Raw genomic sequence first — 18,141 nt, 5'->3', positions numbered from 1 at the left:
TACTAAGAAAGTGTAATCCCAAATATAACACATGTTACATTTGACCACTTTCTAAATGGCATTGTGTAATCATATGTGTTTACTGATAGGGACTTCAGCTTGTATGCTCCGTTACTCTGTGACTGTTTGTGACTATTACTGTTTATATGGGGCATATAGACTGGTGAGCATCTCGGGACGCTCAGCATTAAAATCTAACAAATGGGTTGTGAAATATTACACATATCTGGAAACTTCATAAACCGTGATCCTTCCGTTTTAATTTCATATTTAAACAGTTTGAATCCTCGTCAACATTGTGAAGGCCGTGGAAAAAATCGTGATGAATGAAAAAGGTCTCAGACAAGTATCGTTGTATTCCGGAGGTGCTTTTCATCACATATGACACATCTCTGTTCAACAAAATGGCTATGCTCCCAGACTTGTGTGTTTGTAAACAGTTTTATCTTTCCTGGAAAGTTAAGGAGGTCGTAGTTGAAATTAAATCCGCTGTTTGAATTTTACTGCGATTAATCTTGAACGAGGTCAGGGGTCAAGTGGTGATTATTTAGTCAGACTTAGAGACGAAGGTATGGCGAGATGTAACAATCTGGTCAAGATAAGTGTCAGTTCTTGTGTTTGATGGGAGAAGGTTGTATCTGTAGCACAGGTCACGTCCTTGTGGTATCTTCAGACCTCGTCACTGAAACGTACTTTGTCAAGGCTGTCAACCACTGCATGGTGCGTCAGGTATGGGCTCGATCTCGGTCAGGACGATGTTATCCACTATATCTAATTAAATGTGTTGGCCTAACGCAGAATGTGTTTACCAATTTTCCTCTTGAAGAGGAACATTGTTTATGGAAAGACAGCTACTTTATTGTAATTGGAGCGATATATCGGCGATAGCATCTCCATCTATTGCAATAAAGTGATCTAATCAGTAAAAAAATGCTCTTTATCATACCAGATGGCAGCTTCTAAATGCCACTTGGGGCGGTTGGGTAGCCCAGTGGTTAAAGCGTTGGCTCGTCACGCCGAAGACCCGGGTTCGATTCCCCTCATGGGTACTATATGTGAAGCCGATTTCTGGTGTCCCCCGCCGTGATATTGCTGGAATATTGCTAAAAGCAGCGTAAAACCATACTCACTCATTCACTCACTCACTCACTCACTCTATAACTGCGACTTATAGAGAAGACATAATCTTAATGTTAGCCTCTAACGTACCCAGACGTTGTGAAATTACTGTTCGGGGCTAATACATTTGCAACACTAGCGGATCATTTATCTGTGTTTGTTTTGTCGTTAAGTTATTTGAGGCACATTTGCTTAAAGTGACCTTAACGCTGAAGTTATCGAAAGGTATATCATGCATAGGACTAACATCAGTCGCAGCGTACAGATTTCTATTACGGATGATGGGTTAGGTCTGTGTCCATTCTCGTGGTACAATAGCGAACTGCTGTAGCATGGGAGCACCATAGTCGTAGCTCGACCATAGGTGACCAGGGGTTCTGTGAAGAGAGTCTGCGTAATTCCAATTCTTTGATACAGACTTGCAGCATGTCAATATCTTGCAGAAATATTTGGTAAACGAAGTCCAGCTGTATGGATTTCGTAATCCCAGTATCCGAGTGGGGCATCTGAAGCATGCGTGTTGGAATGCGCACTCTCTTAGGGTTACGACTAACGTAAGTCAGCCTTAGGGCGTAGGCTTTACGAAAGACGGGCTAATTGAGTGGAATCTTGTCCGCTAACCAACACATGTTTCATATGCAAGACATGAAACCAGAATTGGCAAGTACCATTGTCACTTTATATACAAAATCTAGAACCTTCATTTCCATAAACTTATCCACCTACGGCTTGTGAACTTAGCGCGCATTGTCATTAGATAGTATTTTCCAGTTCATTTTCAATACATCCATTTATGAATTTTAAATTGTCTGAAAAAAATTGATAGAACTCCTAATATTTCCTATTTGGTGAAAGGAAGATTAAAATTCTACACGCTAAGTTCAGACATTCATGTATAGTTCTTTAGATGCTGATCCTTTTCGTGTCAATTCATCTGAAATTAAAGCTCTGGTAGATCATGCCAATCATTTCTTTATAAAATGTCCAAAGTATGTCAGCTGCCGGTTTGATTTAATACAAGGCTTTGAACTCCTAAAAGTTAGCTTATATATTAACACCATTCTGTACGGCAGCCTTGGTCCCATAAAACTGTAAATGAAGATATGTTTAGTCAAGTCCATAAATTCATTGTACGTAGTAAGCGTTTCAAGTAATCTGTAACATGTCTTGCCTCTGTTCATTGCCCATTACATTATATTTTTCCATATTATTGTCGGGAACGGGCTTTAATAAGTTGAATAACTTGTGCCCAAACCCTTTCAATACTGAATAAAATATGTTCAAACAAACAATGCATCCATTGTGTTGTGATCTTACGACGCGATTATTGTATGGTGACAGTATCGCTTTCGTTGCTCCAGATCGAAGCAAATCTGTACAACCTTTCCCCGAGCATCATCGTCATGTGTTTGTTGAAACTAGCAGTTCATTAGTAAATTACGAGAGAAGGGATAACTAACGCGTTCAAGGTCAGCAGAGTGTTTTGTTACACCTGGCAAGGTGACGTCACGTTCTAGTAAGTAACAATAATAGTGGACATAAAGCAGTCAAAACGAAATTAATGTTAATCCATAAAAATAGTTCGTCGTTACACTCTCTACTAAACCAGAAGCAGTCTGGGGTGTTATCTTGTGGGTTGTGAAATTAGGAGGGATGACAGACACCGAAGTGTGTGAGATGCTGGGTAAAGCTGGTATGGCGGGCAAGTTAGTCCGCCCGCCGAGTGGCAGGCCCAGATGAATCACTAAGATTAACGACACAGGTGCGAATACTCCGCACACTGCTTTACAAGTCAGTCTGTAATTAGACTGGGAACCGTCTGCATATAAATGTACACGTGAAAAAAAAAGATATAGCTATAGTTGGGTCCTTCAACCTTAATTGTTTGTCAGATAAGAGTTGGATTGTGAAATGTTTGATTGTAGTTTAACGCCGCCCTCAGCAAAATTGCAGCTATGTGTTGGCGGGCTGTGAATACTCGAGTCTGGACCGGAAACCCAATGATCGATATCATGAGCATCGATCGGCGCAGTGACTGGCATCAATCAGTTCAGCTAGCATGGCAATCTGATCCCGTTAGTCGCCCTTTACGACAGCAACTTTGATGAAGACCAGTTATAACCCGCATCTTCACGGGCGGCGTGTGGAATGAATAGCCAGTGATTACTGTTGTTTTGTACCACTGGCCATGTATTCAACTAATCGCTTTTTGAAGATGGGCCCTGGAATCGTTCTCCGCACTTTGAAACGCGAATGGTCCTTCAATAGGCTGAACGACATGCTTGCTGACTATACTGGCAATCTGTTTCGGTCTAACAAATCTGTTTCTTTTCACAAATTGAATGAGCGAGATTTAGAATGTCTGTTATACAAATAGCTCTATTTTAGAAGGACACGCCTAATTGGTGACATCGCTGTTACCCACAGTTTTTTTTATAAAGTCAAATTGCGGTGAAAGCACGCCTAATCTCGAAGTTTATAACTGAAAATCTGTGAGTTTAGTTATTCATCGAGACCCTGTGAGAATGCTAAGAATCACAATGCTCTGGCGTACGTGTATTGTTAGCTAATTGTAACAGCCGTGGGAAGTCCCCTTACGTTTAAACAGGTAGTTCGAGATGACAGAGCTCCGTTTCGGCGCTGCGATCATGTGCTTTATTCATGTTCTGGTTCCACGAACCGTTCAGGTTAATTTGCTCGGTGTACCATTGCTGATAGAAGTCGGTCGATATGATAAACGAATGTTCTTGCATGACAATATTTCTTGTCTATGGTACCAATTTATAGACACTTAATGGCAATGTTACCAATCTTTGACATCCTCTGTGTTCCCAGATTAAGGGTACAGAAGCGATTCTTGGTGGCAATGTTGGCCGTAAGAGCCGACAAAACTGGAGATTAGAGGTTGTGGATGTGTGTCATCTTAACCCATTAATTTCGAGGATCGTTTCTCATTCTGTCGATCACCTGTTCATCTTGTCCAAAGAAGATGTGTAATATGACTACCATTGGGGTGTCCTGCTTGGCACAAGACGATAATCCGGACTCTCGCATTGCCCTGCGCTTTGAATGACTTTTATATTTTTGACGCGTCCACAAAATATGGAGGGGCGATCGTAATCATGCATTTTACAAATTAAATATTAAAAAAACCTATAGTTCGTCATTCCTCTATAAACCAACCCTTGTAAAGTTGAGAACAGGTCACAATGACACTGACAGTTTGTATACGGTCTTGTGGGCAGTAGAAATGATCACCAATTACGAACCGACAGCGGTGAGGAAAAGTAAGATTCCTTCGATTAGTCGCCAAAACGCAACAAGTTTTCCTCATGTTGCCCCCACATGGTTTATCAAACATGTCCCCCGTCCACGTGACCGTGACATCATGAGTTTGTATGTTGTTTTTTAAAAACTCGTGTGAGTGAAGTTTGCCGCAAGTTGTTACAGCGCTGTGATTAGCTCTACTGGTAGGGGATTACCCGCGTGCAGGGATAGCGGCAACAGTTATACGTGCTGTGAAAACAGCCTCTCGTCCTAGAGAGCCAGACACAGATGTAGTGAGGGCGAGCGACAGCCAGACAAGGACACTGTAGACAAAAGGAATATATTCCCTGGGCCACAAGGAGCGGCCATTCGGAATTCTAGGACTTCACAGCACACAGGTATGTTGAAGACTCGTAACCTCCCAGCTGTAATATTTAAAGTTTAATGTGGCAATCTTGTCTCCTCACTGACGTTTATAGAATCAAGGTATGTTGTGTAGGGGTCCTGGGGTGGGCACGGGGCGTGTAGGGGTCCCGGGACTATTTCGTGAATTACGTGAGGGTGGTTAGTGGGTGCGGTATTTTTGTTTTGTACCGAATATACCTTTATTTATGTTCAGTTACAGAAACTTTAAGTGTATTTATATGGATGGTAGCGTAATTTTAGCCATCTAATACAATGATCAAAATGGGATTTATGATGAGGACAGTATTTCTTCTAAGGTTCGTTTGTCGTAAACATGATATACTCCTATATCTGAGTCATTGACAAGGATGTGGATCTTGAGGTGTCGGAATTTTATGGAGCTGAACAGAAGATGCTACAGGCCGCTGCCGATCCCAGTCAATAGACGACCATTAAACCCTGTCATTATTGCCGTGTGTGAAACTAAGGTTGTGTCCCAAATATTTAGCATCATATTAGTTACAGGATAAACAAGGATTTGGAGTCATGAATTTTGATGCCACTTTGCCCGAAATCCCGCTTATGATGAACTGTGGCGTTACTTGAAAACGTTTCGTGTTGTGCACGCCCCCTCATTCACAGAATATTGTGTATACACTTATTCGGCATTCAGTGGTGTTACTGAATGGCTGCGTAGGTCGTGTATTCAGTGAATGACATATCCAGTCAAGTGCCACACCGGCACGTCTTTCTACTCTCTCTGTCCACTACGTAATTCGTTGGGGAATCAACGTATCTGCTTATCGACAGGATATACCTTGTGTGTGACGACCGCGATGGCGACGTCGCACTCTACGTTGAATATGCAAACGCGCCGTGAATGACGCGAGGTGCTGTGGGGTAGCCTAGTAGTTAAAGCGTCCGCTCATCACCAGGGTTCGATTTCCCACATGGTTTCAATGTGTGAAGTCATTTCTAGTGTTCCCCGGTGTAAAACCCAACTCACTCATTAAATGACACTTGCACGTACTTATGACTTTGCATTTACGTGCGATGTTGTACAAGACTGCCGCTCCGACAACGCATCTGCAGTCCATGCCAGTTGACGGTGACTTAGGGTATGTTTGTTGTAACGCACCCCAGCTATAACGACTTCTATCATAGAGTGCGTGGTGGGGCACGGTAAGCCATCGCGTCATGTTGCGGGTGCGGGTGCACGTCGTACGTTAGGCATGACTGTGGGAATTTGCCGTAACTGATCCGAGCTACGATCTACATGCGGTGAGATTATGCCAGCCTCAGCTCGTAGATCGTCCTGTGTAACGAACCCAAGGTTGATTAAACATCGACATTAACACCCGCCTTAACAACTAGTGTTATGATCCCTGTCGTGAATGAGAAATTAGGAATTACGTAAATTTGGAAAGTTTTCCTCTCTATTTATTTGCATCAGGAGAGTCACCCTCCTTAATCCAGTACCCACCCTGGGTACATTTGCCCCCGTAGTTTCCAATCGGAATCTCTCGGCCATCTCGATCCAACCTGAAAAATCTCATTTACACCCTGAACCAAGTTAAGGGTCCAGAATATTTACCGAAAAGGAATGGCGGTATGAAACACTGGTCAACAGAGGATGCAGGACAGGTGGCTGAAATGAAACAACTGGCTTCATCCTGAAACGTGTACCTAAAGTAGCCGGGTAGCATACAATAAGATGTAGAAAGCCTAACCAATACTAGGGGTATGGTTTTACGCCGCTTTTAGCAATATTCCAGCAATACCACGGCGTCGGTAACCTGGAATAGGCTTCACACATTGTACCCATGTGGGAAATCGAACCCGGGCCTTCGGCGTGATGAACGAGCGCTTTAACCACTAGGCTACCCCACCGCCCCCTTAACCACTACTATCACTCGGTCGGACAGGGTAGTGCCAAGCTTCGCCCTGTCTGTCGTAGGGATAAAAGGAGATTGGGTGGCCGCAATGACTGCTTGTGGGCCTTGCAGTGGTGTGTCACCATATTCCTTCGTCAGGATTGAACTTTGGGATTGCTGGACGCTTGTTTTTCTGCCCTAGACATGGTAACGTTGTTTTTACAATGATGTCATTTAATAACTCGATTGAGCCAGAGGGAGCTCTATTACAATCATCTCACATCGACCTGCGAATGGTCGAATCTTAACCGAAAACGTGCCTGATAATATGAGGTAGTGCATGACAGACCCCACTGAAACAGGTGCCCTGTAGTAACCGCCGGTGCCCTTTTCAGTCGGCCAATCACAATCATTTGTGCACAGAAATCGGGATGGCAGATAGTTGCATGAATAGAACTGACCCCTAACCTCTTAAACGTTTGGAAGATAGACACATCCATGCGAACAAATATGTCAGTCATATTCATCACATATAGGTATCGCATTCTTCAGCAGTCAAGGATTTCGCCACTGAATTCATAGTTGGAATATTTCGCTACCTTGGCAACTGTAGCTGACATTCTGGTCCAAGTATTGATGAAGTTGAGGAACACGATTTTACGTTAGGTTAATTAGGTTTGGACGAGAAACCCATTTACTTTGTCGCTTTTGCATTGGGTTAAGTTGAGTGAAGTGCTAATAAATACCGTTGATTTGGCCTTCATACCTTAGAAACATTTCACAAAGAGTTTGCAGCATCGCTGGACCGTCTATGGCGGTGTTGTTGTCGCGTGTGATGGATGACAGCATCTGTCAGCGTGCTGCAAGTGTAATTATAGAGATGTTGCCCATTACTGCAGGAGGTGCTCGTCTTGGACAACCCTGTGCTGCACAAGGCGTAGCGATGTGGAGACGAGCTTGTTTAGAGATGTTTAGTTTGGATGTACTTTAGCTTGTCTCAACCAGCAAGGTGACACATTTTTTAAAACTGTAGGAGGAACTTTAGTGAATGAGGCATAGATGCTGGTATTTCACACACACACACACACACACACACACACTTGGTTTGACGCTCCTCAGTGGGTGAGTATAGTTTTACGCCGCACTAACCAATATTCCAGCTATATGGCGGCGGTCTGTGAATAATAGAGTCTGGACCAGACAACACATGAGCATCGGTCTACGCAACTGGGATACGACTACATGTGTGAACCAAGTCAGCGAGCCTGACCACCCAATCCCGTTAGTAGCCTCTTACGACAAGCATGGGATGCTGAAGATCAATTCTAACCCGGATCTTCACGGGTCCGCTCCTCAGTAACAACATAGTATTTCAGTTATAAATCGGCCTCTTCTTGGAGGAAAATCCGAAGTGATGCAGGTATCACACTTCATTTTGGTGAAGTCCATGCGCACGTGTATGGTACTAACACACCGTGGCACATATTCAGAGCGAACCAGGATTCGAACCCCTGACAATCATATGTCTGGCGTGCCCCGGGGATGCAACTCTGCACAGACCCATTTGTTTGCATATGTAGTCGTATAGCACCTTTGGTGATTGGAGAATAAACTTGACTGATTGTTACACCTTTCAGTGCCATGCATCTTGCCACAGGGACAAACCTCGTCATTCGGCGGTATTCGCTATCACACATGAATGAATGAATGAATGGATGGATATAGGTATAGCCTACTTGTGTTAAGAATCGGAACGTTCCTGTGGAGTTACGTGTACCTCGTAGATACTGATTTCGGAAAAGAACACATGGACTATTTTCAAGAAAATGTGGAAAATCGAGGTTATCGTGTGGCCGGGGCGGTGGGGTAGCCTTATGGTTAAAGCGTTCTCTTGTCACGCTGAAGAATCGGGTTCGATTCCCCACATTTGTACAATGGGTGAAGCCCATTTCTAGTGTTCCCCGCCGTGATATTGCTGGAATAATTACTAAAAGCATGCATGGAATATATAAGTATATGTGCGCGTGTCGTTTCTTATGTGAATATCGGGATGCACCAACCCAGTTTATTTATCTAGGAACGGGAGATGTTTCATGGCGACTTGATAACCCTCAAAAGATACGACTGTAGTGTTGTGAATATGTTTATCTACCTGAGAAGACCGAGGTCACGGGACAAGAATATACTATATGCCTAGAACAACAGAGGGCTGATTGAGTGTGTATATCTCGAGTTAGTAGGGACGAGCATGGTGTATTAATTACACGCCTTCTGTGCATCAGCAGTGTGTGGACGTCCGGAGCAATGGCGGCCAAGCATATATGTGTTCTGTGTCAATCTGCAACGGAGCAGACTTGTAATATCAAGTCTAGTCGTTGCATTGACAGGTGAGTAGTTGTGAACGATAGGTCTGCCCGAGTTGATGTTTAAAACCCGGACAGAGGTATTCCTCTGAGAAGAGGGCTTGTAGTCCTTCTGTGTCGCCCGGAAAACTGCATCTGAATGAATGACATGCAAGACTGGTTTCGCGACACTTAACGCCGAGTTACACGCTTCGCTTGACCGAGTCGAGGGGATATATATGTGTGCGTGTCGTTGAAACACGACCACTTGTGTTTACAGCCTGAAAGGTAGGTCACAATAGACGTTTGGTCGTATTTAGGGATACTTTTAAATGCAGGTTAAATGTTGTACATGCCAACTGTTTCAAGTAAAACTGTTATAACAGACTTTCCATAAATTATACTGCGAGACAAACTGTCGTCTGCTAGATCTCTCTGTATTATGATAAGTACGATCGCGAGTAAGCGGATTTGATTTCGTTGTAAAAACATAACATTTAATAAATGTTGGAATTCATATTAGAATGTTGATTTAGTTTTCAAATAAGAAGCGTTTAATAATATTTGAATTTATAGTAGAAATGTAACATAATTTTAAAACAGTGCAGATATGTTGGGTTTCATATTAGAATGTTGATTTATTTTTCAAAGCGTACAAAAAATATTCAAGAAATTGAAATACGGTAAAAGTAGATTGACACATTTTTCAACCTGCCGTCCGTAATGTAGGTCTGTTGTCTTGTAGCAAGCCATTGCGATTTCTTTGGACTGGATGTTATCAGGAGCGTTAGGAAGATAATTACAGGTACATTTGCGTGTGCCAAAGCGTCGCGTTTATCAACAGAATATCTTATCCTTTAATCAAGGACACAGTCTAGTGTCTCCCCAGTATGTGTAAATCTCCACTCCTGTAGCGTGGGTTTCAGCAGGGTGCAGTAGTGAACCTGATACTTGGACGGAACGTTCAGGGGTCTAGTCAGGTCCACAATAATCTACTACACTTATTTATAAACACAGTCAATCAGGGCATTTAAACGCAGACAGGTATTTAGGCCCTGTGATTCATGTATGTAGATCTGTTTTATTGCAGATTTGTGGTTGACGTGTTCTCGATTTGTACATAATTGTGTGTGAGAGATATCAAGTGGCTTGTTTGTTAACAATAGTCCCTTTCAACTCTGGATGCGGAGCGGATCCTTCATTCCCATGGACGCGTAGATTTATCCAGGTGTAGAGTATATGGACTACACCCTGTCGACTCCCGTCATCAACAACGAATTTATTTTGGCGTACCGCCATATAGCTGGAATATTGCTGAGTGCGGCATAAAACTAAAACTCATCCACTATTTTAGCGTAGCATTTGGGGTATCGCACGTGTTATATTTGTTTGTTTTTGTTTTTCCCAAGTACACATATTTCTCAAGGATTACTTTCATATTAGCCAGTATGAAGCATCGTGACTTTCAGAGCTGAAGTAGCATGGAAAGGTTTATGTTGAAATTTCAAACATATTAACTAATCTGTATGTAGATACGTGTGGAGTTTTGAGAATAATAGAACATTTTATTGTATCTGGTAGTTTTGGAACCACTACATTTAGTGAACTAAGGCTGTTCAAGCCAGACAAATGTGGTGACTTGTAGAAAGAGACTGGTATTCTTTTGGTCATACACATTTGTGTTGGGACGGACTTTGTTCAGACCTTGGTGTTCCCTGTGTTTTATAACATGGTACATTGTTTGCTGCGTTTCATTCATCGGGTTGCATGTTAGTGCAGGACAAGTTATGTGCTTAAACAAGCAAAGCCAGCTTCACCTGTCAACTGTCTGTCGTATCTCACCACAAGTACGCCAGCGTTGAACTACCCATCGTAAACACTTTCACCACCTCCCTACCCCGTTCATGATTATAACTCCTAATCTTTAACTTTGTGGAACTGAGTCCATAAATATAATTTTGAAGGTTATACTTGGAATATTTCTAGTCCTTGTCATGCACTATCCGGAAGGATTAGGTATTCACAACCACTGAATTCACATCCATCTAACTGAAGATTTCTAATAAGGAAAGTATTGAATAGCAGCACAATAGAGTCATTATCCCAGAATCAATGACAGGACAGGAGGAAACTTTATTGTGTCCCATTACCTGTATATAGACATACTGAAAATGTTGGTACTGCAGAACTCCAACATCGTAAAGCAATTTTTATGGACCCTGCTATAGAAATTAGTCTAATGGAGAAGTGGTACCTTTGATGATTTGACATTTTCTATTTATATATTTAGTTTCATTTTTTCTATGTTTTCATAAGTTGGATTTACACTGAAAGCGAAGGTCTGCTCCGTTTTTGGAGCAGAACTCCCAGCTGTTTACTATATCTGGATGAAACATGCTCTGCACATCAGTCTAGTGGTGGACCAGTTGGTGTCTTTTGATGATTTGGATTTTTTACATTACTGAACTGCATTGTTTTTTTCTTCACTAAACTCAATATATCCACTGGCAATGAACCAAAAGTGAGGTGTAAGTTGCCAAACTGTTTACGGCTTGCATCAGATGAGGATATGTTGTCTCCCGATGACTTGGTGTATTTGCCTGTTTGTTTTTGTGTTGGTTTCTTGTGGGGTTGAGGGACGGTGGGGTAGCCCAGTGGTTAAAACATCCGCTCATCACGCTGAAGACGGGTTTGATTCCCCACATGGGTACAATGTGTGAAGCCCATTTCTGGTGTCCCCCGCCCTGGTATTGCTGGAATATTGCTGACAGCATCGTAGATGCATAGTCACTCACTCTTGTGGAGTTGGGGGTTGTTAGAATATATGAGTAAGTACGTTTTACATTTAGTTTTTATTGACCAGATCAGATGACAAGAATTGGTTCAGAAAGACACTTAAAGTGCAGTTTCAATTCATGAGGGGGCACTTTGATTTTATTACTCAGTTGCAGCAGTAGGGGCATGTGCAGACATGTGTATGGTATATTTAGTGCAGTATATTGAACCATAGTCATGAACTTTGTTTGCTGATGTCGGATCATAAACCCCCACCACATGGTCATGAGTGAGTTTAGTTTTACACCGCTTTTAGCAATATTCCAGCAATATCCCGGAGGTGGGGACACCAGAAATGGGCTTCACACATTGTACCCATTTGGGGAATCAAACCCAGGTCTTCAGCATGACGAGCGAAAGCTTTAACCACTAGGCTACCCCACCAACACCCATGGTCATGAAGACCACTTGTACATTTGAGATTCTCATCTTGTTCAAGTCAAGTTTATCAATATTCGATCCTGCAGCCCGTGAAGCCATATTTACACAAGGTATGTGAGCATTATGTAGATCTATATGCACTACCGGATTCCTCAAAGAGTATTGAGATAGTTCACTGACACACGTTAACCACATGTGAACCCGTTTTGCTGTTCTGGTAAACAAATTGGTCGATTTAAAACAGCTATTCTAAAGGTGAAACGTGAGTTAAAAGGTCAAATATTACTTTTAAGCACTAAAAAAATCATTTTTAAAATGTCTTTTATGTACCTTGACAAACATAGCCTCGTGAAAACTGTTTTATTGTGGAACATTTTAGTGTAATGTTTCTTTGAAGTTTAAAAAGATTTTTGCTAACTGGATAGATTTTTTTATTCTTAGATTTGAATTAGAATGTTGGCTGCGTTTCTGTGGTAATATAGCAGTTGCAAAATGTGCCTTCAGGCAGTTCAACCATAATGACATTTGTCTTCCGTCTGCAGGTTCAATATGTGCAAGGGGTATGTTCAATATTGACAGACATAGTGTCTCTTTAGCCCATACGCCAAATACAGTGTCGTCTGCTTTTCTAAAACCTGATATTTGTGACCACCAAATGTTGTTGAAGTTAACTGTCGCGTGCGCTGTGTTTAGAGAAAAGTACGATTGTTTTGTTTGATGTGTTCACAGTGGTGTTTACACCATGGTGTGACCGACATTCCTACAGATCTTCCCAATTGTCAATATCGTACTTTCGGAACCCTTTGTCTCTGTCATTATCTTCAAACACAACAGAGAATGTTTATGTGACCAACTTCGTGTTTTGTCTGCTACAAACCGTAGAAGGGAATACAATTGTGGGATCACCCCTGTACAGAATCCAGGTTAGAATAGATCCTCAGTACATCACCCACTGTGATATTGCTGGAATATTGCTAAGGTACCGTTCATAATGATTTTAAGGGGGGGGGGGTCACCCATTTTGTTCTGGGAAGGTTGGGGGGTCCATCAATTTTGTACACGTTTCTAGGGGGGGCATCAGCAATTTCTTACATAAAAATATTAAAAATTATGCTATAAAAATGTGTGTGTGGGGGGGGTCATTGACTTTGTACATGACATGCAGGGATGGCCACTTACTTTGTACATAAATCTTTTTTGGGGGGGGTCATTCACATTGTACATGCTTCTCCATTAAAAATCATCATCACCCCCCCTAGCCATAAATTATGAACGGTCCCTAAAAGCCGGCGTAAAACCCAATTCACTCACTCATGGTTGTGTAGAGCTTACTAAATACTGTATAGATGGTTCTGCAAACTAATGTTTACTCTCTACAAATAGATAATTTGATATAAACAAATTACTTAATATTGAAAATGAGAGTTTTTTAGATTCTGAACCTGATGAAAATCTAACTTGCTTCATGCAAGGCCTTTACATTCAAGAAAATGGGAAATATTGTGGTTGAGTGACTGAGAGAGATACTAGTTCCGGCTTTATTGCTGGTTCCTGGTTCTTCAGTCATTGGCTTAGCTAGTAAAGAACATTTCCTCAGTTGTGGTGTCAAATTCCTTGCATCTCATTTGCAGTGGTACTTTCAAGGATATCTGCTTCCAACAATCAATTTGTCATCGGATCTGAGACAATATCAGCTGTAAGTTTTGCTAAAAAACAACAACAAAGATTTCAATGCACATATCAATGTCTGTCTGTTTTTCTGTCTGTCAGTCTGTCAGTATATTTCAGTAGTGTTCTGATTACCCTACCCCCATTGTCATGATCTCGCAGCACACAGAAGCGTGCCGAGAGCTGGATTCGATTCCCCTTATGAGTACAATGTGTGAAGCCCATTTCCCGCGTCCCCTGCCACGATATTGCTGGAAAATTGTAAAAGTGGCATAAAACTAAACTCAATCACTCCTAAGTTATGGACAGTCCATTGGCCATGAAAAAAATGACTCTTACTTAAATGAGTTAGTTTATATTTTCAACAGAAGGGTGTTGTTATTTATAATGTATAATGCCTACTTAATAAAAAACCCAAATGATTTAACATTTTGTGCCCTCACTGAACTTCTCCATTCTCCATGCAACCATCCCAGTCTGAATTAGTTGTTGGTTCAAGAAAACAAACTGCAATGTCTGGACAGTTTCAGTGGAGGACAGTTTGTTGTAGGGCCTGTGTTTGACATTGGCACTCTTGTCCAATGTTTAGCACCCCTAGGACAAAGATGTTCAAACCCAACTGAAGGGTCAGCCTGACTGCTGCAGTCTGCACAAGACACCATCTGGAAGCTGTTGATGAAGCTGACAGGAGCTTCCATGACATTCCCAGAATGGTAGCCCTCTCCAAAACAAACAAGGCTGTTATGACAACATTCGAAACACATGCTTGAATTAAATATAATTAAACACTGGATTTGTGATATGGTTGAGAATGTGTTGGTCTCAGGGAAATCATTTGATTCTTGCACTTTGCCTAGCAACCATGATAAACAATGAAAACAATCTGCCTGCTGTTACAAGAGGTGGAATACAATCTTCCTGCCGTTATAGGAGGTGGAATACAATTTGCCTGTTGTTATAGGAGGTGGAATACAATTTTTCTGCTGTTATAGGAGGTGGAATACAATTTGCCTGCTGTTATAGGAGGTGGAATACAATTTGCCTACTGTTAAACCAGGTAGAATACAATTTGCCTACTGTTGAAGGAGATGGAAAACAATTTGCCTGTTGTTATCAGAGGTGATAATGAATATGAAGTAAAGCCCACAGATTTGTGGTTAGGTTGCAGCTGGGAAAGGTTAGCTTGAAATAAAACATGAGTTCAATTCATGAACCTGTGTTTGTGAAATGTCACGACATATTCACTTACTGAAATATATCATTCTTAATTGTTTTAAGTTTACTGACATAATAGTTTATTGTGTAGTAATCAACGTAAAACTATTTCAATGAATTTATGTTTACACTTCTAAATTGCTAAATGAGCAAAAATCTTCATTTCCCTTAACTATAAACAAACACATCTGTTCAGTGTGCTTATATGAAACATTTCTTATAATGAAAGGGAAGTTAGGACAGCCATTACTGCTGGACCAAGGGATAATGGGCTATAAATGTTTAATGTCCAGTAAACACACAATAAAAGCATCCAAGCTGGCCTAAGATCAGTGCACTTCTTCTGGTGATAAATATATGGGCAGATCCCAGGTAACCTATGGTAACTCCCCTGGTCCAGACAGCAGAACCTGATCGGAGTCTGACGTGAAGCCTCCAGTGTAGGGATGCCGTCAGGGGGGTGCCGGATGGTGTAGGGGCGAGGGCTGGTCAGACTAGTGCAACAGGTATTACTGCTGTAATTAAAGTTCTGCTGAGAAGAAAGTGACGAGGACGTCATGCTTTTGTTCAGTATAGTACATTTGAGTGTAAGGAGTTGTTGAATTAGAGCTCTGTATTTGGCTAAATGTTTTTGGTGAGAGGTTGGATGTGTGTACTTAAACAAGATGTTTGCATGTCACATGTTTGTGATCAATGTTTAGGGAGGTCCTGATGAAAGAAAATATTCAACATGTCAAAAGTGCTTTGGAGAATGTGGAAAATATTCAACTCAAAGCACAGGATGCAGATTGAGAAATTTCAAATTAATCCTGATAAAACTGATAAATTCTTGTCCCATATGTAGCAAATAAAATAAATTAGTTTTGCTCATAAATGATCCAACTAAAGCCAGGTGCATTCTGTGATTGATCCTGGAGGTCCTCCCATTTAGCTGATTGGTTCTAACGGTAGCAGTGTGTAATTCAAGTGGTGTCTTGCATTATTATGGATAAGTGGTCCTAAAGTCAGGTAGGTTTTGACAGTTTAATTGCCTAGGGATAGGTGGACTTAATTTTTGTCCACACCTTCACAAATCTTGTGACCCCTGAACAAGCAGACTTAAGAGATTAACCAATGTGCAGATCGTTTCACAGCCATATGATATAACCTTGATGTTACTTAACACTGACCAGCTCAATCATAGCTGACATGTTGCTGATGACATTTGGTCACTTGGTGGTGGTTTGATTGACAGGTAATATCTGGAACATGCAACGTTAAGGCCTCAGGTAGATTAGGCACAGATCATTGAACCCCCACTGGTATACATATGCTGGGGACTGAGGGATCTTCACGTCTGGGCAGGTAGGTTGCAGGTCTGGGAAAGGTTGGAGCAGGGATCACCCTAGTCTGTTACTGAAAGGTTGGGGCTAGAGCAGCAGCACGCCTGGTGCAGGTAGGTTGGAGCAGGGATCTTCCTAGTCTGTTACTGAAAGGTTGGGGCTAGAGTTAGCAGGGCACGCCTGGTGCACGCGTCTGGTGCAGGTAGGTTGGAGCAGGGATCACCCTAGTCTGTTACTGAAAGGTTGGGGCTAGAGTAGAGTAGCAGCACGTCTGGTGCAGGTAGGTTGGAGCAGGGATCACCCTAGTCTGTTACTGAAAGGTTGGGGCTAGAGTAGCAGCACGTCTGGTGCAGGTAGGTTGGAGCAGGGATCACCCTAGTCTGTTACTGAAAGGTTGGGGCTAGAGTAGCAGCACGTCTGGTGCAGGTAGGTTGGAGCAGGGATCACCCTAGTCTGTTACTGAAAGGTTGGGGCTAGAGTAGCAGCACGTCTGGTGCAGGTAGGTTGGAGCAGGGATCACCCTAGTCTGTTACTGAAAGGTTGGGGATCACCCTAGTCTGTTAGAAAGTAGTAGCAGCACGTCTGGTGCAGGTAGGTTGGAGCAGGGATCACCCTAGTCTGTTACTGAAAGGTTGGGGCTAGAGTAGCAGCACGTCTGGTGCAGGTAGGTTGGAGCAGGGATCACCCTAGTCTGTTACTGAAAGGTTGGAGTAGAAGCACGTCTGGTGCAGGTAGGTTGGAGCAGGGATCACCCTAGTCGTTACTGAAAGGTTGGGGGTAGCTGGAGTAGGCAGCAGGTCTACTGGAAAGGTTGGGGCAGGTTGGAGCAGGGATCACCCTAGTCTGTTACTGAAAGGTTGGGGCTAGAGTAGCAGCACGTCTGGTGCAGGTAGGTTGGAGCAGGGATCACCCTAGTCTGTTACTGAAAGGTTGGGGCTAGAGTAGAAGCACGTCTGGTGCACAGGTGAAAGGAGCAGGTTGGTACAAGTAGGTTGGAGCAGGGAGTTACTGGATAATCCAGGTGTGATGGATCTTAGTGTGGAGCCTAATGTAAGGCCACAAGTGGCAGGTATCGCAGTGATGTCTAATGGCACAGGAGTGGGTATTGTTCCTTTGTGCATGAGAATGTGTGTCTCTCAGCTGTCCCACACTCGTTGCAATTTGTGAATCATACCTGGTCGTCATCAATTACATGTTGATAATGGAAGGCCACATTTATATGTGTGCCCTCAGGCGTTTATGATACTCAGAGTTTCAGGATTAACAGTGTGTGAGCAAGTTCAAATTAAGTGTTAAAGGCACTTACAGTGAAGGGCAAGTCAATTAGGTCAAATTGTATGTACCTTCTTCCCAGAGGCTACTCTCATGAACAACACTCAAAGGCAGGTTTGCAAATGATGAAAACATCTTTTGGCTTTGCTTGTAAATTTGCCACTGCTATCCTTGTCCTGGTGTGTTTGATGTGGATAGATAAACTACTCCATAGATGATTCATGATTCATAGATACGGGGCAGGTTTCCTGAAGGGATGAATACTGATCAGTCTGAAATCAACAGCTTGTTTTGGCAAATGAAGGACATTGTGTTGACTGTTGTCAGCAATAGATTTAGTTGATGTAGTCACTGCTTCTAAACGTGCCATGGTTATGACTAATTGTGTATCAGCCGTGGGTAATTTAGACAGGAATGTCTCCTGAAGTGAACCTGGTACAC

At 42.4% G+C, this 18,141-nt stretch overlaps 1 protein-coding gene across 4 annotated transcripts in view; it reads left to right on the top strand.

Moving 5' to 3' along the window:
- LOC124266758 overlaps window positions 1-18,141 on the top strand; it is a 38,289-nt gene that overhangs the window by 7,462 nt on the left and 12,686 nt on the right. Inside the window, exon 1 of one of the 4 annotated variants that reach the window (XM_046701546.1) lies at window positions 4,551-4,784. The exons of 2 other annotated variants lie outside the window; for them this stretch is intronic. The gene's annotated coding sequence lies outside the window, so the exon portion shown is untranslated. Of the gene's footprint in view, window positions 1-4,550; window positions 4,785-8,932; window positions 9,053-18,141 lie in introns of those variants that run through there. One more of the 4 variants, XM_046701549.1, reaches the window with a different exon arrangement.

This window comes from Haliotis rubra, unplaced genomic scaffold (assembly GCF_003918875.1).
Source record: "Haliotis rubra isolate DU_JTF1 unplaced genomic scaffold, ASM391887v1 Scf128, whole genome shotgun sequence".
NCBI classification, from domain to species: domain Eukaryota; kingdom Metazoa; phylum Mollusca; class Gastropoda; order Lepetellida; family Haliotidae; genus Haliotis; species Haliotis rubra.
Note: the sequence above shows the minus strand (reverse complement) of the source record. Positions and strands in the feature narration are given on the sequence as shown.